Source organism: Triturus cristatus, chromosome 6 (assembly GCF_964204655.1).
Source record: "Triturus cristatus chromosome 6, aTriCri1.1, whole genome shotgun sequence".
In the NCBI taxonomy this organism is placed as follows: Eukaryota; Metazoa; Chordata; class Amphibia; order Caudata; family Salamandridae; genus Triturus; species Triturus cristatus.
Genome location: NC_140589.1, coordinates 1436325485 through 1436336588, shown reverse-complemented (window position 1 = coordinate 1436336588; position 11104 = coordinate 1436325485). Strand labels below are relative to the sequence as shown.

General features: G+C 58.2%; 1 long non-coding RNA gene across 1 annotated transcript; it reads right to left on the bottom strand.

Annotated features, from left to right (window-relative positions):
- Positions 1 to 240: 240 nt before the first annotated feature.
- Positions 241 to 8528, bottom strand: LOC146821505 (uncharacterized). The gene is made up of 3 exons (XR_014962731.1): positions 8513 to 8528; positions 2680 to 2844; positions 241 to 472 (listed from the first exon to the last, which is right to left on the bottom strand). It is a non-coding gene; the product is annotated as an uncharacterized LOC146821505 (long non-coding RNA).
- Between the last annotated feature and the right edge of the window lie 2576 nt (positions 8529 to 11104).

Sequence of the window (11104 nt, the reverse complement as noted above, 5' to 3'; positions counted from 1 at the left end):
CCATGAAAATGCCCCATCCCCAACCAGGCCACCAGGTTCCCCTCAAACCGTCTCATTCACTGCAGACCAGTTCCTTGTAAGCATGCTAGCCATCTCCTGAGACCATTCATTGCAAGGCGCAGTGTTTCCCCATAACCCACTTCCTAAGTTCCTTGTCATTGAACCATATCCCTTGCCATGCCTCTTGGATTAAAACCAGACCTGCCATTTTCTTGAGTACCTTCTCTCCCACAGCTTTGCTTGTATTAGAGGCAGGTCACATATCATATGACACAGTCACTTTCACTGGCCGCAACGCTCACCCTGAGTCAATTCTACTGTTCCCCCTTCAATCATCAAACATCCCAAATGACGTTGTTCCCCGCCTGATGACATCCGTACACACGCTATGTCGCCTCTGTCGCTGCCCAACGTTCGGGAGAATGTCCGCCTGTCCAGGTGACCACACTAGATCCCAGGCCACACCCCCTACCTGCAGTAGAAAAAGAATGATTAGTCCCGTAAGGATTATGTCTCTTTCCCTTCCATCCCCAGTCTCCCCACAACCCTCGCCCAAACCCCTCCTTTTACCTATAACGGCACCATACACCCTACTATACTGCCATCTCCCCCATCTCCGACTTCCCCCCCCGCCCCCAAACAGCCCTCATGATGTCACCTCTGTGCCAGCCCTCAAGCGTAAAATTCATGTACCTCCTTAAGGGAGCCACTTCCCGTCGGCCCAGCCCCCGAACGAAACCTAAATCGCCTGTAGCACCGCTAAACTACCTTTCGCATGTGGCAACCCCAAATCCCCAGCCCTAGGCCTCCCTTCTCTTACCAACAATCACTGGCACCTCATTCCCCCTCCACTACACCTCAAGCGCCAACGCTGCCCTATTCCGAAAACGTCGTGCCCCTGTTCCACCCAGACAAGCCAGGCACCAACCGCCAGTCACCACAGCCACTGCACCCTTGTCTGCTGCCCCACCGGTACCTTATCATCGTGTCTCCTGTGTCCTGCACTACCATACTCCCAGATGTCCCCTACGAAATTACCATATTGTCAGTGGTGTTACGACACGACCACCGTGTGCTGGCTCCCAGCTCCCGACACAGAACACATCCCCCCGCCCCTATACTAAAACTGCGTCCTGTGAGCCAGAATCCCTGTTTCCAAAGTCCTGCCTGCTACAACCCCGGTGACCATCTCAACCCCAAACGCATCTTGCAGTGCCCGAAAGCCCCTCACCCTGTCTGGTTCCCCCAAGCAGCGGCCCAAGCCTTCTCCGTCTTGTCAGCTCCCCCTCCGGCGCACCCCCTCAGCCTCTGTAACAGCGATGCCTACCACAAGGTGATTATCTTATCAAGTGGCCGACAAACTACCTCTACCAATCCCACTCCCCGGGCAAGTCCCTACCTGTATAACACTGCCCCCGTCCCGCCACGCGGCGCTCGCGCTCCAGATACTGAGGCCCCAGAGCCCCGCCTTTCTTCAAGACCGCAGCCCCCACCCAGTGTGCACCGTCAGTCAGTCAATCCCGCTCCCTCTGCATATGTGCCCAGTGTAACAGCTGCCCTCGCACCCAGCGACCGCCCCCCCCCCACCCGGAGCCTCACCTACTCCCAGTCCTCAAGTGCTCCCTGTGCATACGGACTCTGCACCCAGGTCTCCTGTACAAAAAAGAGAGGGGGGGGAGCCTCCATGACGGCCAGCCACGACTCCCAGGGCTCCTGCTCGCCGCAGCCCCTACTTCCTCTTGTGAGTCAACGAGTGCCATGGACCCATGGCCTCCAAGTGATCGAGAAAGACCTCCAGGCCCCTGCATACCCCCAAGGGCTTCCCCCCCATCCACTGGTGCGTCCCAGCTCGACCCCGGAAAATGACTCCGTCCCTCCCACGTCGTCGTCCAACCGACACGGGAGCCCTCACCAGTCGCTCAACGTAAGTGCCGAGAAAATTCTCCTGCCTGCCGTCCCAGCTGGGGGTAGCGGCTGAATATTGCGTCGAAGAAAGACCACCCCAAGTTGAGCTACGCTCGGGCTGACAAAAGATGAGTTTGAAATTTTGCCACCCTATGACACCTCGACAGCGTTTGCAGGACTCGAACCCTTGTCCTGTGAGATCCTTTAGAAACGCAAGCATAAGACTTACCATTGAGCTATAGCTTCTGGTCTTAACCCTTCCCCCACTGTTCCAGCCCAGCACACACCCCCTCCATCTTATAATACCCCCATCTGTCCCCGGGCCTCACACCTCAACATGCTGCCCCATGTTTTCGAGACCTATATCCACAACTTGCGTCAATTGGCACCCCCAGCTCAACAGTCACCCTCAAAGCATGGCAAAGAGCCGCTAAACACGGCAAATAGGGACAAGCTACCCCTTGTCCACCAGCCTGCCGTTCGCCTGATATCACCATCGGCCGTTCGAAACCCAAACCCTCTCCTCGCGTGGCCCCAAGGTTCCCATCGTCTGACGTACGCCGCCTCCTTGCTTGTATCACCCCAAACTCACCAGCTGACCAGCCGTGCGTCATTTGTGCCCTGGGTTCCCCAGGCCCCCAGCATTGTCCCAACCTTACTGAAGGAAAGGCCATTGCATACACTTATAAATGCGCACCCGGTGACAACCAGGGCGTGAACACCTAATCTGCAAAGTACGACTCCCAGACTGTACACCCCTCCCCATTCATTTACCTGAGCGTCCGTCCGGGACCTCCTCTTCCAGACCGAAGCTGCCATCCCCCTTGGAGCTCGTTGCCCCGCTCCGTCTTAGGCCGCACTCGCCTGAGTGTCCGTCCGGGACCTCCTCCTCTTGAGCGGCTGCCATCCCCCGTGGAGCTCTGTCTTAAGCGCACTCGCCTGAAACAGAGAACAAAATGGACTGGTTACCTGAACACCTCCCCCCCCGCACTCCAAGGCCCCATTGGACATCCTCCTGCCATCGCACTGCATCCGTCCAGCCAACTCCCACTCCGTCGCACACCGTCACATTCCTCCATCCTCACCCCCAACACCATCCATGCCACCCTTCACACAGCACATACTCAAAACTTGGTAATATTCACAAGATTCTAGTCCTCAATGCGCGAATCCCTCGAAGGAGGGCAGGCAGCCGCGGACCCCCCTACTGCTTCTGGCCAGCGTCTTGGAGCCGTTGTGCGCCCCGCTGGCATCACCCCCTATCTGCCGGGCTTATGCGCCGGTTATAGATCCCCCCCACCGGGTCGCCACAACCAGGTGGGCCCAAGCACCACCGGGCCTCATGCCGTGCTGGTAGTCCCTCACCCCTGTCCTAGATACCCCTCGCAGCACGACCAACACAGACGGCAACCTGTCACCTGCCCCCCCCCCCACCTCCCTCCTATGCCGAAACCTCCGGGTGGCCCCAGTGCAGAATTACATAGCGTGAACTCGACCCGAGGTATCGGAGTGCTGTACATAGCTCCGTGGTTACATCACACCTTCACGCTTGGGGGTTTAAGCGATTTGCCCAGAATCCGGATGTGGACGTGAGCGCGAACTCGACCCGAAGCTATTGGAGGGCTTCACATAGCTCCGAGTTTACAGTACCCATTCAGGCATGGGGGGTTAAATACGTTGCCCAGAAACCCAAATGCAGACGCGAGCGCGAACTCGACCCGAAGATAGTGGAGCGCTTCACAGAGCTCCGTATGTACGTCACACATTCCAGCATGGGGGGTTATGTGATTAGCCCAGAATCGCAAGATGGGAACGCGACCTCGAGGCTCGAACCCTGGTTCCCTGCAACAGACGCGGCATCGCGGCCGATCTCGCCGCCCCCGCCTCAAACCCACCCGCCGCCACTACGGGGCCCACAGCAGACGCGCGCACTGGCTCCAGCCCCCCCCCATCCTGCGGGCGACGGCAGCAGTACACAACACCAGCCGGCGGGCACGCGGCAGGACTCCCGCTCCCTCTCCCCCGCTCAGGATGCCCCCCCCTACCTGCCACATTCCACGTTCCGTTGCTGGCCGCAGCAGATCCGTTCCGCGCACGTGCACACCACCATCAGCGCGACACTCCAGGCCTGCGCCTGCTGGACACGCCCCGGCCGCAAACGCTGCACCCGGCCGATCGGACTCGCTCTCCTCTTACGGCCAAGCCAGCCGCCGCGCCGTATCGTCTCCTAGGGGCATCGCAAACCGAGACGCTCTCCCCAGCCCAGCCAGGACATGTCGCTAATCCCCGACCACCAGCCGATCGACCAATCGGCCTCCGCTACAACTTCCTCACAACAAACTTTTTTCTTCTCCCTGGTGGTGCTCAAGTGTCAGGAAGAGGCCGGCTACTCCTCTCCTGACACCTATATACCCTCCCAACTCCCGCCCCCCTCCTTCCTTCCTGTGATCCCACCCCCACCATGTCCTTCCGGTTGTTGCGTGAATACCCCGAGGGAAGACTGGTCTGCGACCTTCACTTCCCCCAGGGGCCGCATTGAACGTGGGCGTGTGTAACTAAACTCCATGTCATTAAGTCATGACCGTGCCATTTAAAACTTCAGAACACAGTGCATGGCTCACTTTCTCAGACAAGGGGTCTGTGGCTGAGCAGGCAGCAGTGCCCTCCCTGATGTGTCGTGAGTACAATTTCTCAGGCCGAGCGGCGGGCTGCGTCCACCGTGGGTTGGTCGGCTTTGTCGGTGGCGGGTTCAAGGGAAGCGGCGCAGGCGGAGGGCCCGTGGCGTGGTGTGCCCAGGCCCCAATGGGAGGCGAGGAGGGCGACTGTGGAAGGCAACACCGCTACCCTGACGCCATTTAGGTCGTGCTCTGTGTGCTGCTGCTCGACATTTGTCACGATGTGAGGCGGGGAAGGACAGCTGTTAGGTCAGTCACCTTTCGTGTTCTGGTGCTCCCTGACCTGCACGGGGGCAGGCTTGTCCGATCAGGTGGTTTCTTGCCTCCATTTTAGCCGGTGGCAACAGGGTTCGCCCATCGGGGCCAGTGCGCTGCGATCCACGGCCCGCAGGGCTATTTGGGAGTGCGGGCCGGTCCCGAGCTCCCCACCGCGTTCCATGGTCACGTTTCAGGGTACCCTCTGGAAGATTCTGGCAAGTTGCCTACCCGGGCCCGGGTATGCTGGCGGCGAGCGCTGAGACTGGTGAGTGTGGCCCTGCACAGCCCCGCCCGGGCATTTCATGGTTCCTCACAGCAGTCCTGGTGCTGCCCGGGCAGCGGCCCGGAATCGGGTCGGGGGGCAGAATGGAGGGGATATTTTCCTCCGGCCTCACTAGAGCAGGCGATCTTTTCCCCATACCCCCAAATATGGGGGTGACCAGCATCAGGGGTCTGAGCGGGCACCCCCTCGCCGTATCAGTACAATGGCCAGAGGTGCGTACAAAGAGAACGGGGGCCCACGTGGGCTTAGGCCTGAGGGGTCCATTCACGTAAGGGGCAGGGTGGGCAGCTAGCGCTAATATGGCTGACGCTGCACCTGAGGGACAGGGTCCAGTTCCCTGCCAGCAGCCTGACCAGCCCGTGTTCCCAGGCCACTACGGTCTGCTTTTCCCGGGCGGGGGCCGCGAGGCCGGGGTGCCGTGCAGGCCCTCTGCCCTTCTTCCTGGGATCCAGGTCGGCGGAGGATCATAGGCCCTGCTTTCGTTGCCCCCTCCCTTGGCCGGGGTTGGCATAGGGCAATCAGGGGAGGTGGCTATGGGTGGAAGGATGCGGCAGTGCAGGATACAGTGTGGTTTTGTGCGGGGGAGCGGGGAACCAGCGCAGGTTTCCAACTCCTCTCTGTTTCCAACCGGGTGTCTGGGCGCGAGGCAAGCCTGCCCCTAGCCCCCAGGCCATATCCTCTTCATCCCGCGCGCCTCCGACACACTGTCTGCCCCTGCACAAGTGACCCGGTCCCACTTCAGGCTGTGCTTTGCTGTGGCCTGGGCTTGAGGTGGCAGGTGTCGCAAGGGAATACCTAAGACTAGTGGGCAAGCAGCGGCGGGCCGTCCTGCAGCGGAGTGTCCCAACCGAACCCTGGCCTGAACAGCCTCCGTACCTGGGACCAGGTGCAGCCACTAGGTGGAAAGGCAACCCTCGGGAGGAGGGGGCGGCCTGCCTATGTCCAGGACTCTGTTGTGCCTGCAGCGGGGGGCGCTGTGTCTTGCGGTCTGTGCTTGTCCACTGGACAGGTTTTCGCCCCTTGATAATGATGCGCCAGCTTCACCTCACTCCTGGGGACCTGTGTTTCGAGTCACGGCACCGACCCTCAAGTCCTGTGAATCTGGACTAATCTCCTAATCTCCCTGTGCATAACAAATCGCGCAAGAACCACACTCCATGCTGTTACTTGAAGCGTAAAAGGCCATTTTATTAGGACATGGTTGCAATCATTTAGACTTTACTCGACAGTACATAAATGCAGTAAATATACTTTCCCCATCCCATACCGACTCATTCTCCTTTCATCCATTCTCAAAACCATCTCACCTGTTAGACTCTTCCCCCATTCACTCGGTGACCTCTTTCCTCTCCCCATTCTCACCTTCACTTGCCCTCCAAGCATCCTCTGTGTAATTTCCTTCATTGGTCATTGCTTCCCACGCCCGCTATCAGTCACCTGTGTACCGTTCTCCCCCCCCCCGAGGGGTGGATCCGCCCGTATGTGACCACCCACCCCTCCAAAGTACCGTGACGCCTCTACTCTGCAACCAGCCCTAAACTGGCACTCTCAGCCCAAAATCTATCCAAACCCTTCGCTTAACGTCTGTAGGGTGGGTGGGCGGACAAACTTTTTTCTTCCCCCCGGTGGTGCTCAGGTGTCAGGAAGAGGCCGGCTACTCCTCTCCTGACACCTATATACCCTCCCAACTCCCGCCCCCCTCCTTCCTTCCTGTGATCCCACCCCCACCATGTCCTTCCGGTCGTTGCGCGAATACCCCGGGGGAAGACTGGTCTGCGACCTTCACTTCCCCTGGGGGCCGCATCGCGCAAGAACCACACTCCACGCTGTTACTTGAAGCGTAAAAGGCCATTTTATTAGGACATGGTTGCAATCATTTAGACTTTATTCGACAGTACATAAATGCAGTAAATATACTTTCCCCATCCCATACCGACTCATTCTCCTTTCATCCATTCTCAAAACCATCTCACCTGTTAGACTCTTCCCCCATTCACTCGGTGACCTCTTTCCTCTCCCCATTCTCACCTTCACTTGCCCTCCAAGCATCCTCTGTGTAATTTCCTTCATTGGTCATTGCTTCCCGCGCCCGCTATCAGTCACCTGTGTACCGTTCTCCCCCCCCGAGGGGTGGATCTGCCCGTATGTGACTACCCACCCCTCCAAAGTACCGCCAACCAGGGAAACCCCCGGAGGGCGGTTCCCTGCCCCACCCCCAGTTCTAGTGCACCTTTCGCCACCATCCAGTCTACCTCGCGGCCCCTGTGGACGACCCTCCGTCCCCTAAACCTGCGTCCTGTATAAAGTTCGCTATCGCCGGGACACCCCAGACTGCGAAAGGTGCACATACTCTAAGGATGAGTACCTGGCCCTCCAGGTTGCGGGCACCTAACGCCTTCCCCACCCCTCAAGGCACCAGGTGGATGACCATCCACCCTTGCAAAACTGTGTCCTGTCTCAATAAGAAGCTTGAACCGGACAGACCACGTCCGTGAAAAATTATACCAGCGCAAACAACCACCTGTCTCGCTTCCCTCCTTCTCCGTAACCGCGGATCGTCCCCCTGTAAGCCTGATCCATTGCCCCCAAACTCCCTTCTTAGCAAGGCCCCATCAGTGGATGACGATCCACCCGTACAACCAGTATCCGTATGTAATCCGGTAATCTGCCAGGCCAATCCCCCATCCCTGAAGAGCATCCCCCGCCCCAAACAAGACCACCTGTGGCTCCTCCAATAATCCCCATTACCTGCGGCCATTCCCCTGTAAGCATGTTCGACAGCCCTCAAAGTCCATCCTCTGCAAGGCACCATCGGTGGACGACCATACACCCATTAAGCCAGTGTCCCTTTCAAACAAATTACATTTCCAGGGCAATCCCCATCCATGAAAAGTGTTCCGTCCCAAACCAAAACCAAAACCGCCCCGTGTCTCCTCAAACAGTCCCAATTACCTGTGGGCTATTAGCTGATAAGCATGCTCAACAACCCCCAAAGATTCCCACCTCTGCCAGGCACCATCGGTGGATGACCATCCACCCGTACTCCAGTGTCCCTTGTAAACAAGAAACATGTCCAGGACCATCCCCATCCATGAAAATGCCCCATCCCCAACCAGGCCACCAGGTTCCCCTCAAACCGTCTCATTCACTGCAGACCAGTTCCTTGTAAGCATGCTAGCCATCTCCTGAGACCATTCATTGCAAGGCGCAGTGTTTCCCCATAACCCACTTCCTAAATTCCTTGTCATTGAACCATATCCCTTGCCATGCCTCTTGGATTAAAACCAGACCTGCCATTTTCTTGAGTACCTTCTCTCCCACAGCTTTGCTTGTATTAGAGGCAGGTCCCATATCGTATGACACAGTCACTTTCACTGGCCGCAACGCTCACCCTGAGTCAATTCTCCTGTTCCCCCTTCAATCATCAAACATCCCAAATGACGGTGTTCCCCGCCTGATGACATCCGTACACCCGCTATGTCGCCTCTGTCGCTGCCCAATGTTCGGGAGAATGTCCGCCTGTCCAGGTGACCACACTAGATCCCAGGCCACACCCCCTACCTGCAGTAGAAAAAGAATGATTAGTCCCGTAAGGATTATGTCTCTTTCCCTTCCATCCCCAGTCTCCCCACAACCCTCGCCCAAACCCCTCCTTTTACCTATAACGGCACCATACACCCTACTATACTGCCATCTCCCCCATCTCCGACTTCCCCCTCGCCCCCGAACAGCCCTCATGATGTCACCTCTGTGCCAGCCCTCAAGCGTAACATTCGTGTACCTCCTTAAGGGAGCCACTTCCCGTCGGCCCAGCCCCCGAACGAAACCTAAATCGCCTGTAGCACCGCTAAACTACCTTTCGCATGTGGCAACCCCAAATCCCCAGCCCTAGGCCTCCCTTCTCTTACCAACAATCACTGGCGCCTCATTCCCCCTCCACTACGCCTCAAGCGCCAACGCTGCCCTATTCCGAAAACGTCGTGCCCCTGTTCCACCCAGACAAGCCAGGCACCAACCGCCCGTCACCACAGCCACTGCACCCGTGTCTGCTGCCCCACCGGTACCTTATCATCGCGTCTCCTGTGTCCTGCACTACCATACTCCCAGATGACCCCTACGAAATTACCATATTGTCAGTGGTGTTACGACACGACCACCGTGTGCTGGCTCCCAGCTCCCGACACAGAACACATCCCCCCGCCCCTATACTAAAACTGCGTCCTGTGAGCCAGAATCCCTGTTTCCAAAGTCCTGCCTGCTACAACCCCGGTGACCATCTCAACCCCAAACGCATCTTGCAGTGCCCGAAAGCCCCTCACCCTCTCTGGTTCCCCCAAGCAGCGGCCCAAGCCTTCTCCGTCTCGTCAGCTCCCCCTCCGGTGCACCCCCTCAGCCTCTGTAACAGCGATGCGTACCACAAGGTGATCATCTTATCAAGTGGCCGACAAACTACCTCTACCAATCCCACTCCCCGGGCAAGTCCCTACCTGTATAACACTGCCCCCGTCCCGCCACGCGGCGCTCGCGCTCCAGATACTGAGGCCCCAGAGCCCCGCCTTTCTTCAAGACCGCAGCCCCCACCCAGTGTGCACCGTCAGTCAGTCAATCCCGCTCCCTCTGCATATGTGCCCAGTGTAACAGCTGCCCTCGCACCCAGCGACCGCCCCCCCCCCACCCGGAGCCTCACCTACTCCCAGTCCTCAAGTGCTCCCTGTGCATACGGACTCTGCACCCAGGTCTCCTGTACAAAAAAGAGAGGGGGGGGAGCCTCCATGACGGCCAGCCACGACTCCCAGGGCTCCTGCTCGCCGCAGCCCCTACTTCCTCTTGTGAGTCAACGAGTGCCATGGACCCATGGCCTCCAAGTGATCGAGAAAGACCTCCAGGCCCCTGCCTACCCCCAAGGGCTTCTCCCCCGTCCACTGGTGCGTCCCAGCTCGACCCCGGAAAATGACTCCGTCCCTCCCACGTCGTCGTCCAACCGACACGGGAGCCCTCACCAGTCGCTCAACGTAAGTGCCGAGAAAATTCTCCTGCCTGCCGTCCCAGCTGGGGGTAGCGGCTGAATATTGCGTCGAAGAAAGACCACCCCAAGTTGAGCTACGTTCGGGCTGACAAAAGATGAGTTTGAAATTTTGCCACCGTATGACACCTCGACAGCGTTTGCAGGACTCGAACCCTTGTCCTGTGAGATCCTTTAGAAACGCAAGCATAAGACTTACCATTGAGCTATAGCTTCTGGTCTTAACCCTTCCCCCACCGTTCCAGCCCAGCACACACCCCCCCATCTTATAATACCCCCATCTGTCCCCGGGCCTCACACCTCAACATGCTGCCCCATGTGTTCGAGACCTATATCCACAACTTGCGTCAATTGGCACCCCCAGCTCAACAGTCACCCTCAAAGCATGGCAAAGAGCCGCTAAACACGGCAAATAGGGACAAGCTACCCCTTGTCCACCAGCCTGCCGTTCGCCTGATATCACCATCGGCCGATCGAAACCCAAACCCTCTCCTCGCGTGGCCCCAAGGTTCCCATCGTCTGACGTACGCCGCCTCCTTGCTTGTATAACCCCAAACTCACCAGCTGACCAGCCGTGCGTCATTTGTGCCCTGGGTTCCCCAGGCCCCCAGCATTGTCCCAACCTTACTGAAGGAAAGGCCATTGCATACACTTATAAATGCGCACCCGGTGACAACCAGGGCGTGAACACCTAATCTGCAAAGTACGACTCCCAGACTGTACACCCCTCCCCATTCCTTTACCTGAGCGTCCGTCCGGGACCTCCTCTTCCAGACCGAAGCTGCCATCCCCCTTGGAGCTCGTTGCCCCGCTTCGTCTTAGGCCGCACTCGCCTGAGTGTCCGTCCGGGACCTCCTCCTCCGGAGCGGCTGCTATCCCCCGTGGAGCTCCGTCTTAAGCGCACTCGCCTGAAACAGAGAACAAAATGGACTAGTTACCTGAACACCTCCCCCCTCGCAC